Below are 24,413 nucleotides of genomic sequence, written 5' to 3'. Positions count from 1 at the left end.
GAGGAACTCCCGGAGGAATCTCCGGAGGAACTCCCGGAGGAATCTCCGGAGGAACTCCTGGAGGAATCTCCGGAGGAACTCCCGGAGGAATCTCCGGAGGAACTTCCGGAGGAATCTCCGGAGGAACTCCCGGAGGAATCTCCGGAGGAACTCCCGGAGGAATCTCCGGAGGAACTCCTGGAGGAATCTCCGGAGGAACTCCCGGAGGAATCTCCCGGAGGAACTCCCGGAGGAATCTCCCGGAGGAACTCCGGAGGAATCTCCCGGAGGAACTCCCGGAGGAATCTCCCGGAGGAACTCCCGGAGGAATCTCCCGGAGGAACTCCCGGAGGAATCTCCGGAGGAACTCCCGGAGGAATCTCCCGGAGGAACTCCCGGAGGAATCTCCCGGAGGAACTCCGGAGGAATCTCCCGGAGGAACTTCCGGAGGAATCTCCCGGAGGAACTCCCGGAGGAATCTCCCGGAGGAACTCCCGGAGGAATCTCCCGGAGGAACTCCCGGAGGAATCTCCCGGAGGAACTCCCGGAGGAATCTCCCGGAGGAACTCCCGGAGGAATCTCCCGGAGGAACTCCCGGAGGAATCTCCCGGAGGAACTCCCGGAGGAATCTCCCGGAGGAACTCCCGGAGGAATCTCCCGGAGGAACTCCGGAGGAATCTCCCGGAGGAACTCCCGGAGGAATCTCCCGGAGGAACTCCCGGAGGAATCTCCCGGAGGAACTCCCGGAGGAATCTCCCGGAGGAACTCCCGGAGGAATCTCCCGGAGGAACTCCCGGAGGAATCTCCCGGAGGAACTCCCGGAGGAATCTCCCGGAGGAACTCCCGGAGGAATCTCCCGGAGGAACTCCCGGAGGAATCTCCCGGAGGAACTCCCGGAGGAATCTCCCGGAGGAACTCCCGGAGGAATCTCCCGGAGGAACTCCCGGAGGAATCTCCCGGAGGAACTCCCGGAGGAATCTCCCGGAGGAACTCCCGGAGGAATCTCCCGGAGGAACTCCCGGAGGAATCTCCCGGAGGAACTCCCGGAGGAATCTCCCGGAGGAACTCCCGGAGGAATCTCCCGGAGGAACTCCCGGAGGAATCTCCCGGAGGAACTCCCGGAGGAATCTCCCGGAGGAACTCCCGGAGGAATCTCCCGGAGGAACTCCCGGAGGAATCTCCCGGAGGAACTCCCGGAGGAATCTCCGGAGGAATCTCCGGAGGAACTCCGGAGGAATCTCCGGAGGAACTCCGGAGGAATCTCCGGAGGAACTCCGGGAGGAATCTCCGGAGGAACTCCGGGAGGAATCTCCGGAGGAACTCCGGGAGGAATCTCCGGAGGAACTCCGGGAGGAATCTCCGGAGGAACTCCGGGAGGAATCTCCGGAGGAACTCCGGGAGGAATCTCCGGAGGAACTCCGGGAGGAATCTCCGGAGGAACTCCGGGAGGAATCTCCGGAGGAACTCCGGGAGGAATCTCCGGAGGAACTCCGGGAGGAATCTCCGGAGGAACTCCGGGAGGAATCTCCGGAGGAACTCCGGGAGGAATCTCCGGAGGAACTCCGGGAGGAATCTCCGGAGGAACTCCGGGAGGAATCTCCGGAGGAACTCCGGGAGGAATCTCCGGAGGAACTCCGGGAGGAATCTCCGGAGGAACTCCGGGAGGAATCTCCGAAGAAACTCCGAGAGGAATCTCCGGAGGAACTCCGGGAGGAATCTCCGGAGGAACTCCGGGAGGAATCTCCGGAGGAACTCCGGGAGGAATCTCCGGAGGAACTCCGGGAGGAATCTCCGGAGGAACTCCGGGAGGAATCTCCGGAGGAACTCCGGGAGGAATCTCCGGAGGAACTCCGGGAGGAATCTCCGGAGGAACTCCGGGAGGAATCTCCGGAGGAACTCCGGGAGGAATCTCCGGAGGAACTCCGGGAGGAATCTCCGGAAGAACTCCGGGAGGAATCTCCGGAGGAACTCCGGGAGGAATCTCCGGAGGAACTCCGGGAGGAATCTCCGGAGGAACTCCGGGAGGAATCTCCGGAGGAACTCCGGGAGGAATCTCCGGAGGAACTCCGGGAGGAATCTCCGGAGGAACTCCGGGAGGAATCTCCGGAGGAACTCCGGGAGGAATCTCCGGAGGAACTCCGGGAGGAATCTCCGGAGGAACTCCGGGAGGAATCTCCGGAGGAACTCCGGGAGGAATCTCCGGAGGAACTCCGGGAGGAATCTCCGGAGGAACTCCGGGAGGAATCTCCGGAGGAACTCCGGGAGGAATCTCCGGAGGAACTCCCGGAGGAATCTCCGGAGGAACTCCCGGAGGAATCTCCGGAGGAACTCCCGGAGGAATCTCCGGAGGAACTCCCGGAGGAATCTCCGGAGGAACTCCCGGAGGAATCTCCGGAGGAACTCCCGGAGGAATCTCCGGAGGAATCTCCGGAGGAACTCCCGGGGGAATCTCCGGAGGAACTCCCGGGGGAATCTCCGGAGGAACTCCCGGGGGAATCTCCGGAGGAACTCCCGGGGGAATCTCCGGAGGAACTCCCGGGGGAATCTCCGGAGGAACTCCCGGGGGAATCTCCGGAGGAACTCCCGGGGGAATCTCCGGAGGAACTCCCGGAGGAATCTCCGGAGGAATCTCCGGAGGAATCTCCGGAGGAATCTCCGGAGGAATCTCCGGAGGAATCTCCGGAGGAATCTCCGGAGGAATCTCCGGAGGAATCTCCGGAGGAACTCCCGGAGGAATCTCCGGAGGAACTCCCGGAGGAATCTCCGGAGGAACTCCCGGAGGAATCTCCGGAGGAACTCCCGGAGGAATCTCCGGAGGAACTCCCGGAGGAATCTCCGGAGGAACTCCCGGAGGAATCTCCGGAGGAACTCCCGGAGGAATCTCCGGAGGAACTCCCGGAGGAATCTCCGGAGGAATCTCCGGAGGAATCTCCGGAGGAATCTCCGGAGGAACTCCCGGAGGAATCTCCGGAGGAACTCCCGGAGGAATCTCCGGAGGAACTCCCGGAGGAATCTCCGGAGGAACTCCCGGAGGAATCTCCGGAGGAACTCCCGGAGGAATCTCCGGAGGAACTCCCGGAGGAATCTCCGGAGGAACTCCCGGAGGAATCTCCGGAGGAACTCCCGGAGGAATCTCCGGAGGAACTCCCGGAGGAATCTCCGGAGGAACTCCCGGAGGAATCTCCGGAGGAACTCCCGGAGGAATCTCCGGAGGAACTCCCGGAGGAATCTCCGGAGGAACTCCCGGAGGAATCTCCGGAGGAACTCCCGGAGGAATCTCCGGAGGAACTCCCGGAGGAATCTCCGGAGGAACTCCCGGAGGAATCTCCGGAGGAACTCCCGGAGGAATCTCCGGAGGAACTCCCGGAGGAATCTCCGGAGGAACTCCCGGAGGAATCTCCGGAGGAACTCCCGGAGGAATCTCCGGAGGAACTCCCGGAGGAATCTCCGGAGGAACTCCCGGAGGAATCTCCGGAGGAACTTCCGGAGGAATCTCCGGAGGAACTCCCGGAGGAATCTCCGGAGGAACTCCCGGAGGAATCTCCGGAGGAACTCCCGGAGGAATCTCCGGAGGAACTCCCGGAGGAATCTCCGGAGGAACTCCTGGAGGAATCTCCGGAGGAACTCCCGGAGGAATCTCCGGAGGAACTTCCGGAGGAATCTCCGGAGGAACTCCCGGAGGAATCTCCGGAGGAACTCCCGGAGGAATCTCCGGAGGAACTATTCCGATAGCTCTCTGAGCAACCAGCTTCCGCCCGGAATGCACAAACATCATCAGAATAAAAAAAATCAAAATTAGATGCGGTTTTAGTACATTCTGCACTTGCCGTTCTGCATCATTGCGTGCTGCTTCATACACTCTCAAACATTCAAAAGTGACAGCTTCCGCAACCGCACCTTTGCCGCTCCGCAGCCGCCCCCATTGCGTTTAGGGCTTAAAGCATCAGGACAGATCCAGAGGGGATTTAGAGCAGTTGCAAGACGTAGCAAGAGTGTCCAGCAAGGCATTTCAGGCGTTGCAGGGGTTTCCATGCGATTTTCGGGAGCTTTAATGCTGTCAGTTGAGTATTCAGGTGATATTTGAGAGAGATTTCAAAAGTGTTTTAGGGGATTTAAGCGGGTATTTCTATGGTTCCCTTGGGTTTTGGAGCTGCACATACGTTCAGTTGATCTGCATGGAAGTGTCTGGGCATTTCAGGGGATTTAAGAATGATTTACGAAGGTTTTTGCTAACTTCTCTGACATTTATGTGATCTAATTGTATGTATTTAAATATGAACTTTCTTTAACATAGCGCAAAAGGTTTCAGGTTATGCATGTAGATCCATAAGCTTATACTCAAAAGAGTATTGACGGGTCCTTAAAAAGCCCCATCGACCCTTGTTCCCTCACCATTGAACATGACCCAAACATCCCTCAACTCTTCTCGCTGTTTATTTCTCGTAGACCAATCATATAACCTAATTTAACCCTTTGGAGCCGGATAGTTTCGCTGCTGCCGCAACCTCGCTGGCCTCGAATACGTTTGTTATGCTTGGTTTCATCGCCATATTCCTAATGCTATCTTAATTGAAGTATCTAAATAGATTTGTTCTAAATAGAATCTACCCAAATGGAAGTACTCGTGTGGTAGAAACTAACAGTGCATGACAGGATTGACGCCCCGAACATGTAGAAGCTTCTGTGGTCTAGACCACAGAAGGCTTCAGGAGGCTTGGGATTCGAAAGGTGTAGGGTTTCGTCAACTATTCTAGGTCATCTAAAAACTCCCTGAAGTGCTTACCTTTAGAATGACAAACATAACCGATGTTAGTTGAACGTATTTTTGATAGCGACAAAAGGGTGAACACAAAAAAAATTAAGAAGATATAGGGTCGATCATCATTCTTCCTTTTTAAACAACAAGCCTTTGACCTTTTTATTTTACACAATTTTGCACGCCGCCCTTCTGCCCTTTTGAGCTTTTCTTGTTTGTACTCACCAAGCTCATAGAGCTAAGGTAAAATAGAACGTATATGAAAGGTGCTCCAGAACATCCAGGAATTCCCAGTACGGAATCACGGAGCTTCAGATCTTACAGGCATAACCAGTAATCAATGTTTATTTACCAAAACAAAGCTAACTTAGTGCCCTTTACAAGCTATAATGGAGCAAAAGATCAAAATAAGACTTTCGGCTTCAAAATTGACATTACGTGTCATTTGTACAAGAAATTCTTACAGTTCGACTTTAAACTGTCTTACAAATCGCTCCCCGCGGGGAGATTCCGTTCAAATGCTCGTTTATGTATGCAGAATCCATTAGAAAAAAATGCAACTGCCAAGAGCTGCCAAAATAATAGCGCCATGATAATATGCGTGTAGTAAAATTGTATGAAAAATAGTTCGGATTTTGGTAGAAGAAACCGACAAAAAATGAAAATGCCTTTGAAATGAAATTGAGCGCAAAATCATGTTCCAATACACTCATATAGGCTAAAACTAGCAGACTACTATGAATTTGCAATTTTTGCCAGGTATTTTGAAATCTGGACCACTGTGGCGCAGTTTCTTCTGGAGGCCGTAGAAGGCCCGACTTCCGCTGATGATGCGCCTTCGTATTACACGGCTCACGTAAATGTCAGCCGTTAGCAAGGAACCGAGGTAGACGAATTCTTCTACCACCTCGAAAATATCGCCGTCTATCGTAACATCGCTGCCAAGGTTTGCCCTGTCCTGTCCGCTCAGTTCCACCTACCAGCATGTACTTTGTCTTAGCAGCATTCACCACCAGTCCGACCTTTGCTGCTTCGCGTTTCAGGCGGGTGTACAGTTCTGCCACCGTTCCAAATGTTCTAGCTTGCATTGGGCAAGTTTGACGGAGACATCGATTTTTGTGACCAACATAATCGATTCACCGATTTAATCGAATGCTTTGAATCGATGTTTTCACATCGATTCGATATTATAACATGTTGCACAACCATAAAATGATCCTTTTGTAGCATGGAGTACAAGTTGGAGTATTTATCTAAATAAATTTAATATCAAAAATTGAGATTGTTCATCGAACCGTCTCTGGAGGAATTCCTGGATGAATGCGTGGAGGAAATCCTAAAGAAATTTCTGGAGGTATTCGTGAAGGAATACCTGAAGGAAACCCTGAAGGAATCCCTGGAGGAATTCCAGGGAAGTTTTCTGGAGAAATACTTGGTTGAATGCCTACAGCATATTCTGGAAGAAATCTCGAAGGAATCCCTGGATGAACTTCTGGAGGATTCCCTAGAGGAATCTGAGAGGAATCCCTGGAGAAGTAACATCTTGAGGAATTCCTGGAGGAACCCTTAGAGAAATTTCTGGAGAAATTCTTGGAAGAACTTCTGGAGGATTTTTTTGGAGGAACCTCAGGAGAAATGCCTGAAGGATCTTCTAGACAAATTCCTGGAGAAATCCCTTGAGGAAGAATTTCTTGAAGAAATCCCTGAATTATTCCCTGGAGGAATCTCTGAAGGAATTCTGGGAGGAATCCCTCGACAAGATTCAAAAAAAAAATCCTAGAGGAATTCCCCGAGAACTATTTCTGAAGGAATTTTCGGAGAAGTTCCCAGGGGAATTCCTGGTGGAAACCCTGGAAGAAATCCTGGAGGAATTCTAGGAAAAATTCTCAGAGGAATTCCTGAATAAATTCTGAAAGAATTTCTTAAGGAATCCATGGAGGATTTCCTGGAGGAATTGCTGTAGGAATTTCCAAAGGAATTCCTGGATCAATTCGTGGAGGAATTCTTGGAGGAATTCCTGAAGAAATACCTGGGGTAATCCTTGGAGATATTCTTGATGGAATTCCCGGAAATGTCCCTGGAGAAATGCCTGGAAGAATACCTGGTATAATTCCGGGTGGAATTCCTGGGGGAATTTTTGAACGAATCCCTGGATGATTCCTCAAAAAATCCTAGAAGGAATTCCTAGAAGAATCTCAGAAGAAATTCATGAAGAAATCGCTAAAAAAGTTCTTGGAATAATTCGTGGATAAACTCCGGGAGGATTTCCTGGGGAAATTTCTGAAGGAATCCATAACGATTTTTTGGAGAAATTTCTGGAGAAATTGCCGTAGGTATTGTGAAGGTATTCCTTAAGAACTTCCTGGAGGCTTAGAGCAATCCTATGAGGAATCCCTGAAGGAGTGGCTTGAGGGACCCCTGGAGTAATTCTTGGATACATGCTTGTAGGAATTCCTGGAGGAATCTCTAGAGAAATTCCTTGAGAAATCTCTAGAAGAATTTCTGGAGGAATCTCTGTTTGGGCCTCTCCATTTTTCCATAAATGTTCTTTGATTCTCAAGTCCACCCCCATATTTTGATAGGCATCCTAAAAGAAGTAACTGGTCAAAATTTCAGCCAAATCCATTGAAATTAATAGGTGCATGATATAAATTTTATGTTTTTCGGCTATTTTCGAACTTCTTGAATTCATAACTACACTGAAACTTGTCAAAAATTGATTCTTTCAGCACAAATTACTCATACAAGATTCCTTGAGGAATTCCTCCTAAAAATGCTTCAGTAGTTCTTCAAGGAAATCACCCAGGAATTCATCATGGAACTTTTGTAGCAATCCCAGGAGGAAGCTTGAAAGCAATTCCAAGAAGAATTCTTAAGGGAATCTCTAAACAGTTCCTGGAGGAATTCTTAGAATAATTCCTGGAGAAGTTTCTGGAAGAATTCCAGGAGGGATTCTTGAAGGAATCCTAAGAAGAGCTCTCGGAGGCAGTTTCAAAATAATTCTGGAAGCTGTTCCCGAAAAAATCACAGAAGGAATTCCCAGGTGAATCCCTGGAGGAATTGAGGAGAAATTTGTGAAGAAACCCCATGATGAATCCCATGAGGAATTCCTTAGCGAATTCCTGGAAGAATTTCTGTAGGAATCCCAGGATAAAACTTTGAAGAAATCTATGTCTGCAGTGATGTCTGGACGAATTATTGAAGGAATAATTGGATGGATTCCTAATGTAGAAGTTCCTGGATTATTTTTTGAATAATTTCTAGCATTTTTTTTGGAAAGAATTTCTTGAAGATATTTCCACAGAAATACTAAGAATAATTCCAAATGGGATTATTGGACCAATCTCCAGCGGAATTCTGGAAGGAATATATGTAGAAATACTTGAAGAAATTTCCGAAGGAATACCTCCAGAAATACTTTAACCAATCACTGGAGAAATTCCTGAAGGAAACCTCGAAAACAGCACTTGAATCATCACTGGAGGAATCTCTAAAGATATCCCAGGTCAAATTTCCGAAGTAATGTCTGTTGGAATCCCCAGATGAATTCTTAAAGGAACCTCTGAAGGAATTCAAGATGAAATCACTGCAGCAAGCTATGGAAAAATTCCTGGAGGAATTGCTCATACTAATATGGTTTACGAAACTAGAAACAAATCTTTAGCAGTCATTTTGATTCCTCAAAACTGCAATGCCTATTTGTATATTCACATATCGAGCGCCCATCAAACTCCACCCCCCTCCCCCTGGGCACCCTCCAGAAGAAAATCCTAACTACGCCAATGATTTTACGATTCTTTGTCGAACATTTATATAACGTTGAGACAATGCATTCTGCAGAACTATAAAAATTTAATATTTTTGAATCTAAAGAAAAATCGAATGTAAAAAATCGATTCGGTCAATTTTGTGGGGCTTCAACATCGATTCAAAAAATCGATTAATCGAAACAAAAACATCGATGTTGCGAACATCGATTTAAAATTACACTGTTGAAAATGCTTTGACATCTTTGTGCACAACAGAACATGTGCTCGATGAACAAATTGAGATTTGAAATTATGAAAAGAAATCCACGTACTCCGGTGAGACTCGAACTCACGACTCCCAATTCGCTAGACGGGCGCTTCTATTCCTTCAAACTACGGAGTCACTCGACTATCTCCGTCGCCAGCAGGCCTAGAACTGAACTCGATTCCACAATCGCACATGGTTATCTTCTTTTCACAATCCAAACCCCCTTCGGATGGGATTAGATGAACATCTAACACATTGTCTGTTGTGCACATGTATGTCAAAGCGGGAGAGGAAGTTATTTTTAATTGTCGAGAGCTTCGGGCACTGCCTGCTGGCGACGGAGATAGTCGAGTGACTCCGTAGTTTGAAGGAATAGAAGCGCCCGTCTAGCGAATTGGGAGTCGTGAGTTCGAGTCTCACCGGAGTACGTGGATTTCTTTTCATAATTTCAAATCTCAATTTGTTCATCGAGCACATGTTCTGTTGTGCACATAGATGTCAAAGCATTTTCAACAGTGTAATTTCCCACATGGCTTGGTCAGCCAAAGCAAAATCAAGAAATTGAGATTTAAAATTGCCCAACGCTAGTTCTAGCAATAATATCCATGACATCCGCAAAACAGACAAATTGGCTGGATTTCGTGAAGATCGTACCCCGGCTGTTGAGCCCGGCTCGTCGCATAACACCTTCCAGGGCGATGTTGAATAGTAGGCAGGAAAGTCCATCACCTTGTCGTAGTCCCCGTCGAGATTCGAATGAACCCAAAATCCTTACACTGTCCATCGTTGCTCTTATCAGTCTGGTAAGCTTCCCGGGAAAACTGTTCTCGTCCAGGATTTTCCATAGCTCTGTGCGGTCGATACTGTCATATCCCGCCTTGAAGTCGAAGAACAGGTGGTGCGTTGGGATCTGGTATTCACGGCATTTCTGGAGGATTTGCCGTATGGTGAAGATGAATCAATAAGAGAGCTTTCTAACCTATTCCAAGGTTATAATCCTGCTGTGCTAGAAAAAAGAAAAATACTCGTGAAAATCCTAAATCGGTTTTCAGAAGTTCACATAAAACTTCAATTAAGTTGTCACCATTTCCATAACGCCAAAAACCAATTTTCCTATACCATTCCGACCATTTGCCGTACATTCTACCTCCCACCACCTGGTCCCATTTTAATCGAGTGAAACATGTCCGGAAAAATGATCATCTTTTTCCCCCTCTCCCCTTTTTCGAAATGGAAAAGACTGATTAAAGTGTAATTGCCTAAAATCAATCAACAAAATCCGTGGCAGAAGGTGGGAAAGAGTTTACGACACGAAAACAAACGCTCTGGTCGACCTATAACAAACAAACAAAAAATACACGAAAAAGAGAGCCTGCACCAAAAAAAAAACTGTTCCCAATCCCAATTTTGCAATTTCGCAATCAATTTACTAAAATTGAATTTTGGAACGGGGGAATTTCCCAAGTCCGGAGAGAGGGAAAAACCGAGCCATGTCGCAGCAATGTCACGTCCACTTGGATGTCAACGTCGTCGTCGCTGTCGTCGTCCATTTTGATAGCAGCGTACGCCACACCGAGCGACCGGATCAAGATAAAAAATGAAAAAGTATCGAAACATAACAACTAAAACATTCCACCACTCACTGACTGGTCCCCCTCCCCTGATGCCACCACTCCAATGCATTGGAGCCAATTTTCCAGCTTGCTGCGAATCGAGAAAACATGTTGTCATTGGAGAGGAAAAAAATTCCTCCGAACTCGGTCGTAGGTAGGTAGCTTTGTGTGTTGTCTCCTCGGTCACAGTATGCCATGGATCGTATCGTTTCGGTGCTTAATTTATGTTTGGAATGATGTCGTTTGGGATCGGGGAGTTGATTAATCATGAACTCGATTTGATGCTACGGGGGATCAGTTGCTTTTTCTGTGTCTTCGTGAATTTCACCTGCATGGAGATGGAGAATAACGTCCTGGATGACATCCACAACGGTAATAATACTAGCACTCTAAATCGTTTTGGTTATAAGCCTCTATATTCTATCTACTTTCTCATTTTGGTTTACCTATCTTGAATTTCTAACTTCTTATAATCAACACACCTCATGAGATTTTCTGATTCTGATCTTTAATCTATTATTGATTTTCTGACGCTTTTTGAATATTTTCTGCTCTTCTTTTTTTCGCTTTTCTCGTACACTAAAGTGTACTGGAAGGCTATATGTTCACTCAAAAAACGAAATTTCGATAGGAGGTTTGGGGTCTCCAGTTAGCCTAGTAGTTTAGGCTATGGATCGCCAATCTGGAGACGGCGGGTTCGATTCCCGTTCCGGTCGGAAAAATTTTCTCGACTCCCTGGGCATAGTGTATCAACATACAAATTCATGCAATGGCAGGCAAAGAAAACCCTTCAATTAATAACTGTGGAAGTGCTCAAAAAACACTTAGTTGAAGCGAGACCGGTCAAGTTCCAGTGGAAACGTAAAGCCATAAAGAAGAAGAAGAAGAAGTTTGGAAGATCAAGTCACACATACCAATCAACTCAGTTCGACGAATTGAGATGATGTCTGTATGTGTGTATGTATGTATGTCTGTGCGCAAAAAGAGTTCGCTCACTTTTAAAGCACTTCGCATTGGCCGATTTTTCGGATTTTAGCACGAATCGAATTGAAATTTATCTGCATTATTTGCTATTGAAAATGGTCCGGATCGGTCAAGGCATTCCGAAGTAATTTCCATTTCAGTGATATGGACCAGCACCGGTAGAACTGCCCGTAAATAAAATTAAATCAAGCGACACACCAAAATGTGCCGATTTTTGTAACCTTCTGCATGGTTGACGAATTTTGAGCGAATATTGAGATATGGCGGCTTAAAATCCAAGATGGCGGCTGTTTGATAGAGTTAGAGGCTCTAAAACCATGCGATATGGGTATATTTGTTATGGGGAGGATGTCCGGAGTCCAAAAAATGACGACCAGTATATCCAAGATGGCGGTCTTAAATTCAATATGGCGGCTGTTTACCACACTATGTGCCGACAGGCAAAAAATCGTGGATTTTTTTTGCACGTCCATATATCAGTAGTTAGTGAACCAAATTTCAATCTATTTGCGTTATCGGAATCCTACACTATCATAGAAAGCTGTAGTGAAAGCCGATTTGAATTTCATGCAGCTTCCAGTGAGAACCAGGCGGATACATTAGTTCCACATTTTTAACTTTTTCCGGTTCCATTTTGTTCCCAGATTGGCAATGAGTAGCATGTCTTTGTAGCGAGTTCTCTCGAAACCTCGGCAAGATAGCAACATCCTGTCTTTGGCAAAGTTATTCAGAACAACATCCACTTCCTGATGATGGATTTCATAGTTCCGTGTACATAGCGACTTCCGGTACTACTTTGATGGTATAAAGCATAAGATTGAAGCCAGATAGGAAGGTACAATCTTCGGCAAAGTTATTCAGAACTACGAGTATTTCCAGGTGATGTAGAGCATAGTTCCGAAAATGACCACCACGTGGCACTAGTGTACGTAGTTACTTCCAGTACAACTTTGGTGAGATATATCACAAGATTGAACCCAGATGGTACGAGCCTAGCTTTGAAGTTCAATGATCAAGGATCACTTCAGGAACACTTTGAGCGTAGTCCCCAAGGATATCTACAGAAATACTTTCCACGAATGTCCAAAGGTTTTTTCTGAGAGATTCAATTCTAGTAGAATTAATGTCTTTGCGTAATTACTGTAAAAGCTCCGTGGATATTATGGTAGAGCTATGCTCCTAATGACTTGGAAGTACTCGTAGTCCTGAATATTGTTTGCCGAAGATCGCACCTTCCTATCTGGCTTCAATTTCGTGCTGTATCCCACCAAAGTCGTACCGGAAGTCGCTATGTATACTAGCGCCACGTGGTGGGGAAATTTGAAATCATGATATCCATCATCAGTTAAAGGTTGTTGTTCTGAATAACTTTGCCGAAGACATGGCGTTGCTTAATTGTCGACCTGATACTCATAACCAGGCATGAGAATGAGACTTTTTTCTGCTTACCGTTCATCGATACAGGCAGTAAAATAAAAACAAAACAACGGCAGCACCAATACCATCAGACGCCGCGCCGACGGCAGTCAAGCAGACGCTTGATGGTTTTCGCTTCCCCACGAAAATGTTTATGAGCAGTCATGCTGAGGCGGGTGATTGCGAAAAATGTCAAATATTTTTAACTGCTAATAACTCACTTGTTTTAATACATAATTTAAATCTATTTGCACAAATAGCTAGAGCACACTCCTAGCTTTGTGATGCATGTAAAGAAGTTTGTCTAGAAGCGGTTTGAAACGCAGAAAAATGCGAAAACGGGAGAGACAGAAATTTTTGTCGTCGTTGTGCTCGAGTACTGGCGCTCTCGCGGTTGGAAACCGTTTCGAGGAAGAAGGCTGCTGGAAAAAAAATGTTATGACATTTATTTTTCGAACAGTTTGAGTTTGGCTGGGCCTGTGATGTTCGTGTGGAAAAATGTCAAATGTACAGCCGGTAATCGTTTTTTCCAGTACATTTCTCATCCCTGCTCATAACCTGATGAACGGTAAGCAACACAATAGTCTTAGACCGTATCCACTTAAACAACTTACACGATCACTGGTTGACTGGGTGAAGCGGTACTGTTTCGGAACCGGTTCCGGGTGTCCCGCCTGAAGTGGCCAAATATAAAAATGAACCAAACCCATACATACGACATACCAAATCACAGCTTTTTCGATAACCTGATGAACGGTAAGCAGGAAAGTGGTCTCAGACCATATCTGAACCGGAAATGTTCCGGAACCGGTTCCGGGTGTCCCGTGACCAATTATAAAAGTGAACCAAACCCATGCATGCGACATATCAAATCGCGGCTTTTTCGATAACCTGATGAACGATTAGCAAGAAAAAAGATTAAGACCATATTTAGGACAACCGGAAGTATTCCGGAACCGGTTTCTAGTGTCCCACCCGAGGTAGTCAAATGCATAAAAAAACGAAACCCATTCATGCGACACATCAAATGACTTTAAAGATAACATGATGAACGGTTAACAAGGAGAACATCTCATATCATATTTGAGAAAACCAGTACTGTACCGGGAATAGTTCCGGGTGTCCCGACGGAAGTGAACCCAAGCATGCGTCACATACAATAGTGGTTTTTCGGTTAACCTGAAGAAAGGTCAGCAAGAAAATAGTCTCAGACCACATCTCAGACTACAAGTAGTATCCCGTAACCGGTTTAGGGTATCCCGCCGGAAGTGGCCAAATGTAAATATGAACCAAACCCATACATGTGGCACAACAAATCCAGTATTATCAGTACCAGTCTTGTTAGCGATCACAGGCTTTGACACCTTTTAGTCGATATTCGGCTGCCTTCGTTTCCAACATTCGCAATACAAGCGATCAGACTACTGTACGAAACAAAAATATCAAACGAATGCGCTTGACCACGATAGCGTCTTCGGGAGATGGTTCGGTTTTTGTTATTCCTGTCGTTCCCATAAAGAGAGCTGTTTTGGCTAAATGTATGCGTCGTAATCGATTTATCACGCACGAATAAACTAATATTATACCAATCATAATCAAAATTGGCTGAAATCATGCAAAACGCTGGAATTAGACAAATGTCATCGTGTTAGACGACGTTGATTTGATCCACTTTAATGTTTATTTATCTTCGTTCTACCGCTCGTGCTGTGTGTGAGATGTAGCGGTAGCGCACGAATGTAACAAAGCAAGCTGACACCCGACCGCGGCAACGAAACGAAGGTAGTGAAAAGTGTTGAATGTTTACAAGCCTGATCAGGACTCAAGAACACTTTGGCCTACGTCGATGGAAAGATCATGAGTATCTATTTGACGAGAAAGGTACTACCACCACTAGGTGGATTCATCTGTTTTTTTTAACTGTTTTCGGCAGAAAATATGTTCTCCTGATCAGATTTGTTCTGGTATCTCGCCTTGTTGCTGGTTCTGGCATTTTGTGATCTTTTGACCTTCTTCCACCTTAAGGTTCCTGACTTCTTATGGCCCGTTGACTTAATCAAAGTTGTTGGCATTTTCTGCCTCTTTAACGTCTTCTGTTTGTTTCCTCTGATGTTTGTTTGCTTCTGATAAGCTGAGAATTTCCTTATTTCTGTATTTTTCCTAGTATTCATATCTCTGTTTTCATCTGGTTTTTCTATATCCTGTTTTCTGTTGTCTTTGTTGATGTTTAAACCTTTTCATGTATTCTGGCCCTTCATGGTCTACTGGCACACTGTTGTCTTATATTTAAACCTTTCAATCTTTTCTAACTTTGCATCATCTTTTCGAGTTTTTCACTTGTTATAGACTGCTGACATCTAGTTTTTTTGTATTTTTTTTTGTAATCTTATTTTGGCATTCTGTACTATCGACCTTCTTATGGTCGTTTGACTACTTGTGGTCTTCTGATTTTTCTTGGTCCTTAGACATTTTCTACCCTAGTAGCACACTTGTTCTACATAAGATCATGGGACTTTTATATGACCAAATTTGGTCATATAGGAGTTATTTAAACTTTCGTGGAACATGTGTGCTACTAGGGTAGTCTAGTGACTTCTAATGATGCTCTGGTATCAACTCGACCTCTGTCGTTTTTAGTATTCAAGCCTTGCTTGTTTTTAGTCGTCTGATGTTCTTTGGTCTTCTATTTAGTTCTGATCTTCTAAGCTTTTCTAATTTTCTAACATTGTGTAGTCCTCTGACTTCTTTGAGCTACTGATATTTTCTATTTTATTGTCTCTTTTTGATGTCTAACCCTTTTCTTGCCTTCTGACTTTAACTTGTGTTAAAGTTTTTTGTGTGTTTTGATCCATTATGTTCTTCTTCCTTCTTTTGGCCTCCAATCCTCTTCTGATGTTACGAATTTTATTGATTTTATAATCTCTCGACATCATCTGGCATTCAAGATTTCTGTAATTTTTAGTGTTCGTACACCTTCTTTTTTAGCCATCTTTGAAGTTTTCGATTTCTTGTGGAACCTCATATGCGTGCGGTTAGAGTCACCAAGCTACTCATCACATTGTACTACGGGTTTGACTGCTCCTCCGGATGACAGCACTTTTTGCGAGATATGTTTCTTCTCCGTATCCACTGGTGCATGCTTTGTGTATCCGTAGTCTAGTGTTAAGTTTCGTTCAGTCTGTACATCCACTGACTGAATCCGGCTCCGATGTATTTTAGTTATCTGGACATCTGACTTTTTCTAGCTTATATCTAATGGCCGTCGGAGTTCTTCTGGGCTACTGACATTTTCTAGTATGCTGGTTTCCTCTTGTCTTCTTATCTTCTTCGTTCTTAACGTTTTTAGGGTTTCAAATTGATATTTGGAACATTTTTATCTGCTAACACCAAGGTTACCTTCTGGTTTTCTATTCGTAATAGTGTTTAAAGTTTTTGCCTTTAAGGCGAAACTGGAAGCGTTTTCTCATTTTTTTTGGTTTTTGATTTTTATTAAATAACGAAGCAATATTTTCAAAATCGGGTTTCGTGCACATGTAGAGTATGGATCAAGGTATCTTCTGAATTTTTTTGAGGTGGAAAATGTTTTCCAGTTTTGCAAAAAACATTTTTTGTGAAATTTTGTTCAAAAATGGTTTCTGCAAAAACGAAAAACATTTTCCACTACAAAAAAAAAATCAGGAGATACCTTGAACCATACTCTACATGTGCACGAAAACCGATTTTGAAAATATTGCTTCGTTATTTAATAAAAAATCAAAAACCAAAAAGTGAGGAAATGCTTCCAGTTTCGCCTTAAGCTAAGTTTCCTGTTGCCAAGTAGAGCGCTCAAGTAAAATTTCACATTTTTCCGTAAGTAATTTAGACATTTGTTTAACTAAAAGCATTTTAACGAAACGATGCTGTAAGAAGGATGTGAAGAAAAAGGCACCACCTTGTTTACGATTTGGACTTGGAAAAATTTCGTTCGTTCCCTCAGGAAATGTTATTGAAATTGAAATGTTCTTTTTCGCGCGCGTTTGGGGAAAATTATTCAATTTAAAATTTTTGGGTGGGCTTCTGGGGAACATCCAGATAGTGAGATTCCAACGGAGTTGTGAAGCTTTCCAAAGAAAATACTGATTAGAGACATTGCGCTGGATTCTGGGGGAATTTTTAATGGTATTTAATGGCGTTCGGACTACGGTGGAAGGAATTCTGCTGGGACTCTGGCGGTTACTTTATGGAGTTGTTGATGAAATACTGGGACAAAGCTTCACGGGAAATTTTAAGATGATTCACGAAGGATTCTTTGTGATGAATCTTCTGGCATTCTGTACGAAGGTTTTTCTCTGGGATTTCGCAGAGAAAATCCTTCCTCCAGCAATTTTCTCCGGGATTCCTCCAGAACCTCCTTCTAGATCTCCTCTAGGAGTAAATTTTCGGGTTTCTTCTGGTATTACTCCAGGATTTTCTTTTAAGATTACACCAGGAGTGGCATCAGTGTGATTTCTCCAATAATTCCTCCAATAATTCCTCCAAAGATTCCTCCAGAAAATCCTCCGAAGATTGCTCCAGGTATCCATTCAGGGATTCCTCCGGAGATTCCTCCAGAAATTGCTCCAAAATTCCTCCGGAGATTCTTCAGGAATCCCTCCGGAGGTTTCTTCGGAGATTCCTCCAGTAATTCCTCCCAGATTTCCTCCGGAGATTTCTCCAGGAATTTCTCCGGGGATTCCTTCAGAAATTCCTCCGAGGACTCCTCCAAGAATTCCTCCAGGAATTTCTCCGAGGATTCTTCCAGGAATTCCTCCGAGGATTCTGCCAGAAATTCCTCCGAGGATTCCTCGGAAGAATCTCGGGAGGATTCCTGAAAGAATCTACGAAGAAATTCCTGGAGGAATCTCCAAATAAATTACTGCAGGAATTGGGAGAATTTCTGGAGGAATCTCCGGAGGAATCTCCGGAGGAATTCCTGAAGGATTCTCCGAAGTCATTCCTGGAGGAACCTCCGGAGAAATTCCAGGAAGAATCCCCGGAGGTATTCCTTGATGAGGAATTCCTTGAGGAATCTCTGGAGGCATTCCTGGAGGAATCTCCGGAGGAATTCCTGAAGGAATCTCCGAAGGAATTTGCGGAGGAATTTCCGGAGGAATCTCCGAAAGAATTCCCGGAGAAATCTCCAGAGGAATTCCCGGAGGAATTATTGGAAAAATCTCAGAAGGAATTTCTGGAGGAATCTCCGGAGGAATTCCTCCGGAATCTCTAGAGAAATTATTGGAGAAATCTCAGAAGGAATTTCTGGAGGAATCTCCGTAGGATATCCTGGAGGAATCTTCGGAGGAATTCCTGAAGGAATCTTCGAAGGAATGCCTGGAGGAATCTCCGAAGAAATTACTGCACGAATCATTGAGGGAATTCTTAGAGGAATCTCCGGAGGAATTTCCGGAGATTTCTTCGGAGGAATTTCCGGAGGAATCTCCGGAGGAATTCCCGGAGAAATCTCTGGGGGAATTCCCGAAGAAATGTCTGGAAAAATTTCCGGAGGAATCTCCGAAGTTTTATTGGGGGTTTCCTGGAACAAGAACTTGATAATTTCTGGATGATTTCCCGGGGGAATCCCTGGAGGAATTTCCGGAACACTCCTTGAGGAATTCCCGGGGAACTCCTGGAGGAATTTCCGGAAAACTCCCACAGGAAAATCCGGAAGAACTCCTGATAATCTCCTGGAGGAAAATCTGGAGGAGGACTTCAGGATGAATTTCCATGAACTCCTGGGGGACATTCTAGAGGAAATATCGGGAAACTCCTGAGAGAACTCTTTTAGGAATTTTCGAGAACTGGAAAACCTCAAAATTCTTTTGATAGAGCAAAACATAGCAAGAGCAATGCTGCAGATTCTCACATAATTCCTTTCTTCCAGGAAACAAACATATTCACTGAGCTGGAGTTGTTCTGAAATTAACCGCAGGATATCCGCGCTCATTGTGTTTTGCCGCAGCGGCATACTTGCGGATTTTTTAGTACGTACCGCAGTGCTTCCGCATTCCGTTGCCGAACCCATTGCGTTTTCCGCTTCAAACTGATGTTGTTTCTTGAGCTCTTTCCTTGTCATTTTTTTTTTATTTATTTGACGTCAATCAAATAAATAAATATATAAAATATTTGACGCTGTGTACTACATGCCTAAGGCCCCTGTGTAGTAATAGCTTAATGCATCCTGATGTCTTTGGTGCGAAAGAAGAAACAAAAACGAAAGAGAAATGCCACTTTAACTCACGGAATAATACATCGACATATTATTCCGTACGGAAAATTAACAACATGACTGACAGCATCGCATGACAGTGCCATCTGTTGGCAAATCTTTCTGGCTGCAAATTACTTATCAATTGCGAACGCTTAAGTAATTTTGATTGCAAAAGTTTTACGTGTCCATTACTTGTCCTATCTTTTTACACAGTACTTACTAGCCATTATCGTGCACCAAGGCGTACCGAAAGGCTATATGCTCACACCAAAAACGAAATTTTGGTAGAGCCTCCGGAGGGGTCAAGTCTTACATACCAATCGACTCAGCTTGACGAATTGAGGTTATGTCTGTGTGTGTATATATGTATGTGTATGTGTATGTATGTGTGTATGTGTACAAAAAAAAACTCACATCACTTTTTGGCAGTAAACCTCAACCGATTTAGATGACCGACGGTTCATTCGACGCGGAATCGGGTCCCATTGTTTCCAATTGAAAATGGTTCGGATCGGTCAAACCGTTCCGGAGTTATGGCCATTTCAGTGTTCCGGACCGGTACCCCAGGAAGGGGACAGGTATGAAAATGCAACAAACCCATGCATGCGACCCATCAAACCGCGGCATTTTCGATAATCTGGTGAACGGTAAGCAGGAAAAAAATCTCAGACCATATCTGAACCGGTAATGTTACGGAAACAGTTCCAGGTGTCCCACCGAAAGTGCTCAAACAGTGAACAAAATCCATGAATGCAACACATCAAATCGCGGTAATTTCGATCACATTATAAACAGTAACCAGGAAAAAAGTCTCAGACCATATCTGTACCGGTAGTGATCCGTGACCGGTTCCAGGTGTCCCGCCGAAAGAGGCCAAACATAAAAGTGGACCAAACCCATGCGCGACACATAAAATAGCGTCTTTTTCGATAACCTGATAAACGGTAAGCAGGAAAATATCCTCAGACCATACCTGAACGGTACCGTAACCGTTTTCAGGTGTCATACCAGAATTGACACAAATATAATAAGTTAACCTTATGAACGATTAGCAAAACAATAGGTCCAGACCATATTAGAGAATACGGGTAGTCTTGCAGAACCAGCATTGGTGCTTCGCCGGAATTACGATATGTAGTGAACAAAATCAGTACAAGCATTAATTATATGTGAGGGAACAAAATGTTGACAAAACTAAAATATGATCTTATCATATCATATCATCTTAGAATCTTTTTTTTTCTCCTCTACGTTCCCACTGAAACTTAGCCTTCCTCTCTTCAACTTAGTGTTCTTTGAGCACATCTAACTAAAATAAACTTCAGTGTATACAGTAGGTGGGGTAAACGTTGTATGAGAAAATTAAAATTTAATCTAACTAATCCCGAACAAATGTGTTTCAATCCCCGTTTGCGTCTAAAATTACTGCGCAAAATTTGGATGCGGCTGGTTGCACCCTTACGCTCTGTCATATGAAATTTTACATGGACCTTTCAGTCAATGATAATAATGGTGCAGAAAAAAACTTACTGGAAGACTGCGAAGTGATCTGTGATTGTGATAAAAGTTATATCCTAGGTTGCACTACCGTGTTTTCCCAAGCAATACAACTTGTTTCAAAACCAGTACCAGCAAGATCAGTGCAATTTATTCGCGTTACTTCATTGCACCTTCTTTGTCACAAGTTAGAAAACTGACAAAATGAAAAGACGCGCAAGTTTTCCGCAACACATTTGAAACCTAATCTGAACAAACAAACCAGAGTAAAATATTTCATGTGTGTTACAAATCACATTTAATGCAAGCTGATTGTATTGGCACTTGTGAGGAATATGTAAGCTCCGCCTCTATAAATCAGTGTCAAACACGATGTTATTTGTGATTCCTATGAAACAAAGCCGCAACTTATCGATATTGGGAGTTTAAATGCTACTCAACTTTCAACATGGAAGTTGCGTGTGCTTTTATTGAAACTCTTCTAGACCAAAGCAAAGAAAGCCACATTTTGGATGATGTTTCAGATGCTGCTTCCCAAGTAACACACTTGTCACAGAAGAGTTACGGCGGCGCAGGATTTTGTTACGCAAAACTCACTGCGACTTACTTCTAACAAACAAATGCTTGCTTGCTAGAAGTAATTCACATTGACTTCTGTGCCACAAAAACCTGCACCGCTGTGACTCTTCTGTGACAAATGTGTTACTTGGGTTGGGTTCTGGTGTTCAAAAGTATACTCGTTTTTAGACTGTTATTGTCTTTTGACTTCTTTTGGTCTTCTATTTTTTGTGATCTTTCGACATTTGCCGAATTTCCATATTTTGACATCTTCTGCTTTGTTTACTTTTTCTGGTCTGGTGGAATTTTCTAGTCTTTTAACTTCTCCTGACCATTAGTCTGATACCTTCGAGTTTCTTACATATTCTTCTGGATTTTAAAACTTTGCTGCTTTTATGTCTTCTTCTTGTCTTCTGACTTTTTTAGTAATGGACTTCTCCAAGTTTACTGACCTTCTAACTCTGTTCATCTCTTCTGCTCTTCTGACCTCTTATATGCAGAGCTGAGCTACCATGCCAGTACATTACGATATATCACACTAGGACTTGGTTACAGTTCATGATTATATCAATTCTATTACCGTCGTCCCAGCATGCGGTAACCACTTAGAGAGCGAAAATTACATCCTGGCGTCCCAAACTCCACGAATGCACAGTGTGACAGATGTTCACATGGACTGGACACCATTAATTTTCGAATAAATTAACATTGCAATTATGTACGAAGCACGTGAGAGCCTGCTTGCTTGCTGGCCCTAGCAAACGAACAACGAACGCCGTTCTAATTGTGCGCGAATGAGAGCACGACATAGCACGACATGGTTAGTGGAGGTGTAGTTTCCATTGCGGTACTAAATTATTTGTAAATCTCGCCCCGGTGCGGCGAGTAGCGGCGGTAGAAGTGGTGTGCGGTTTATGCAGTAAAATCGAAACATGCCGCGCGCATATCCGGAAGAGACGGTCCCAAACGGCAAATGGTTCGTTCAAAATTGAAATTGCTTTGCGGGTGCGGTGTGGTCGGTGTTCTCTTCCAGCTCAGTGGACGTGTGAAATTGTTGAACGACATTCGGAATGACGCATTTTGAAAGCTTGGACTATGGCGAGATAAGGTTTGGAATGTTGTGCGCTTGTAGTGTGTGGTTTTTGGACAATTCTTTGGGGTGGCACTAAAATGGGCTAACGGAAAGAACTCACCATAAGATATGCGTGAGATGGTTGTTAGATGAGCCTTAACCCTTTGAAGCCGTAATTTTTCCAAACACAAACAAACAAACAAACGGTAGAATATGATGCAGAATATTTTTCTGAATATCCTAGGTCATTCAAGCAATTCTTGAGTTTAGATCCTAAAGTCTACGGGTTTAACGGTAACTTCTTCCATTATACAAAGCTACGATTTGTAATCTATCATGTCCACTAAGTCTTCTGAAAGTTCAATAGACAGTATCAGATCAGTCGGGATATCCTAGGTCATCCAAACTGTTCTTAAATTCAGATCCTAAAGTCTACAGCCGTGGTCACCAAAGTGCGGCCCGCGGGCCGTACATAGTGTCCAGTTCTCCTTGTTACCGTAGAATTCCTTGCAATGTTTCTTATGGAAGTTGTTCTAATCCCGAAATAATGAAGAATAACGTTTTGAATGTTTCGCAAATCGATCCAGGTGTTGCAATACAAGCAATTGAAAAAATGGGCCTGAGGATCACTGGTCTACAGGTATAACGGTACTTCTTTCATTATACAAAGCTACGATTTGTAAACTATCATGTCCACTAAGTCTTCTGAAAGGTTAATAGGCAGCACTAGATCAGTCGGGATAACCTAGGGCATCCAAATTGTTCATCAGTTTAGATCCTAAAGTCTACGGGTGTAACGGTAATTTCTTTCATTAAAAGCTACGATTCAATCCAATCTATTATGTCCAGTAAGTCTTCTGAAAGTTACAGCGGTCGTTTTTATCAACTAAATTTCATAACAAAAAGGACGCCCATAATATCTCAAAAATATATAACAACTCTTGTTGTTCCTTAAACTGCTTTGGTAAGTTTATTATGTAACACTACTTAACGTAGTAGCAAAAGCTATTATCACAAGTGTAGACCTGAACTGCCGTAATTCTGCAAAGTGACGTAAGCGCCATTCAAAATGTCGATATTTTTTGGTATATTATATAGAATATCTGGTGTAAAAATAACACTGTGGTATGCCTGCTGTATTAGAATGCAAGATCTAGTCGTAATTTATCATCTATGGAATGAAACTTAAAGGATGAGCAAGAGTTTTATGCATAATAACCAAAAAATGGGCCAAAACTATCAATGTCGCTTACGTCACTTTGCAGAATTACGGCAGTGAAGCTATGGTCTCCGGAGTAGTGTTGTTGACCTGTAATATCTCAAAACTATCTTAAAATGACCCATGATATGCCAGGGGAAATAAATACTGTCACTAACAAGATAGTTTGGACAACCCTCAATATCCCAATGTTTCATAATAATATATAGTAGACTTCAGATTGGTCCAGTCTCCGCGGTTGATTATGAAACGTTACTCAGTATGTTAGATATAGCTGACATGGAGACCTTGAACATTGCCATGGTGTCTCTAAATGACATTTGAGATTTCAAGAGTTTCACTGATCTCAGCAGATTATGCTATGCTATTATTCATGGTAAAAAGACAGAAAGATTTCCTTGAAGATTTGAAGGACTTCATTAGAGAACAGTTTCGACGAACCTGAATGTCCCCGAGGTTTATAATAAAAATGTAGACTTCAGATTGGTCCAGTAACCACGGATAAATATGCAACGTTACTCAGTATAGCAGATATGGCTGTTGTTACGAGTGTGACCTGAAGTCCTGAACTCTAAGGTAGTTTGGCTGACCTGAAATATCCCTGTAGTGTCTCTAAATGACATTTGAGATTTCAAAAGCTTCGCGGACCCCAGCAGATTATGCTATACTATTATTTATGGAGAAAACACATTAAGCTTTTCTTGTAGATTTGAAGGACTTCATTAGAGAACAGTTTCGACGAACCTGAATGTCCCAAAGGTTTATAATAAGCTAGTAGACTTCAGGTTGTTCCAGTAACTTTGATTGATTATGCAATGATACTCAGTATAACATATATGGCTACTGTTACGAGTTTAGACCTGAAGTTCTGAACTCCAAGGTAGTTTGGCTGACCTGGAAAATCCCTAAAAGGTCTATAAATGACATTGTAGATGTCAAGAGCTTCATGGATCCAAGTAGGTTATGCAATGTTAATATTTGTGGTGAAATACATAAAATTATTCTTGTAGATTTGAAGGACTTCACTATAGGACAGTTTGGAACACCTAGAACATCCCAGAATATAAAACACTTTT

The sequence above is a fragment of the Aedes albopictus genome, chromosome 1 (genome assembly GCF_035046485.1).
Source record: "Aedes albopictus strain Foshan chromosome 1, AalbF5, whole genome shotgun sequence".
Lineage (NCBI taxonomy): Eukaryota > Metazoa > Arthropoda > Insecta > Diptera > Culicidae > Aedes > Aedes albopictus.
Note: the sequence above shows the minus strand (reverse complement) of the source record.